This window comes from Dermacentor andersoni, unplaced genomic scaffold, assembly GCF_023375885.2.
Source record: "Dermacentor andersoni unplaced genomic scaffold, qqDerAnde1_hic_scaffold ctg00000039.1, whole genome shotgun sequence".
In the NCBI taxonomy this organism is placed as follows: Eukaryota; Metazoa; Arthropoda; class Arachnida; order Ixodida; family Ixodidae; genus Dermacentor; species Dermacentor andersoni.
The window spans coordinates 35,399,895-35,401,404 of record NW_027314752.1 but is presented as its reverse complement, the minus strand read 5'-3'; the positions used below and the strand labels follow the sequence as shown (position 1 = coordinate 35,401,404).

The 1,510-nt window shown below is 45.4% G+C and overlaps 1 non-coding gene across 1 annotated transcript; it reads right to left on the bottom strand.

Annotated features, from left to right (window-relative positions):
* Positions 1-425: 425 nt before the first annotated feature.
* Positions 426-613, bottom strand: LOC126519838 (U2 spliceosomal RNA). Its single transcript, XR_007596691.1, has one exon. It is a non-coding gene; the product is annotated as a U2 spliceosomal RNA (small nuclear RNA).
* Between the last annotated feature and the right edge of the window lie 897 nt (positions 614-1,510).

The following is a 1,510-nucleotide window of genomic DNA, read 5'->3' as shown; positions in this document are numbered from 1 at the left end:
GACAAGCGAGTGTCATGGCAAAGTGGGACGATATCAGAGTGTGTAGCATATACCTGAGTCAATGAGTCTTAGAATTACTACAACAAGTGTTAATAAAGGGTACTTCAGCAATACGGTCTCACTAAATCGCTCGGTTGCTTTTCGTATTATCGTCGACAGTCACGTGAGGTGAGTTCGGCTTTTCTCTTTTTTCTGGCACTTTCGCATACATATGCTTAGCCTTCTTGTTTGTTGTGTTTTGGACTGTTTACAAGAACAAAGTGCTTGCCCGCTTTCCATAATGTTGCTAATGTTTTATAGCAGTTAGAAGAGAGAGAAATAAGCAATAAAGAGCAAAGAAATAAGCGGCTGTTCACCGTGAAGTCGTTGTTGTGGCGTAACTGGTTATGGCTAGGGTCCCCTGCATTTTTGTTCTGCGTTCGCAAGAACCTTGGGCCAATCCCGGAGATAGCGAAATACCGGGCCAATCCGCGCCGGAGGGAAAGGAGGTTTTAAGTACTCCGCCAGCTTACAAAGATAAGTCTAATACCTTCGGTAAAAATGTAACTCACATAAGATACTACGCTGATAAGAACACATACTATACTTTGACTCAGGTCTGCTAAGTCGGCATCCTCACCGCCCTGTCTTTGCCGGCGTTACAATTGCTTGCGTATATATCTTCCTTCCGCTTTCCCGTGGTGGCGGTGCCGTCGAAATGTCACGCATGTCTAGTTTCCTCCGGCTCCTCGGGGCAGCGGTCCCATCGTGCGCGCGAATGCGTTTGAAGATCACAGTAAATGAGCTCATAGCTAAGTTCAAAATTTTGTGTCACCACCGTGTCGTGTGCTGAACAGGTTCGCTCGTTATCCACCATCGCAGATTATAACGGGTCACAAATGTTTTTAGAATACTGCGATACGTTTACAATCAGCGCAGCCTAATTGCAGCAAATGCCATATGTATTTACCTTCTATAGTGAGGATAATACTGGTTCAGTAGGGATGCGGAAATCAGGAAGATATTGACGATTTAACAGTGTCTGTGCAGCGTAATAGCGTAACATGATACATCAGAAAACCAATTTAAACCTTTTTATACGATTCTTATCGTGCAATAACGCCTCGAAAACAAATTGACGGTGGTATTTATGCCTAGTTGAAGAGTTGATTATGGAACTGTGTAAAATGTTTTTCGACATATGATGTCGCGGTACAACGCGCACAGAACACAGGCAGACGTAATTCAAGAACAACGGGACAATCTGTTCAAAAGCCAACAAAGCAGAGACGCGTCTTCTTCTCCATCGCGCAATCTCACTGACCAACTAGACGGAGTCCGTTAGTGGTCCCATTGTGGTCGTCATCTGTGTAGAATACACGCGTCATTTGTCACTCCCTACGAAAGCATCGCCCCTATGCTTGACAAGAAATGTCACTTACGGAAGTAAGGGCCGATGGCATAGTTATTCGCCAACATGCGGCTTCATGCGGACAACGTGCACAAGTTCAGGACGGTGCGTGCAGCGCCG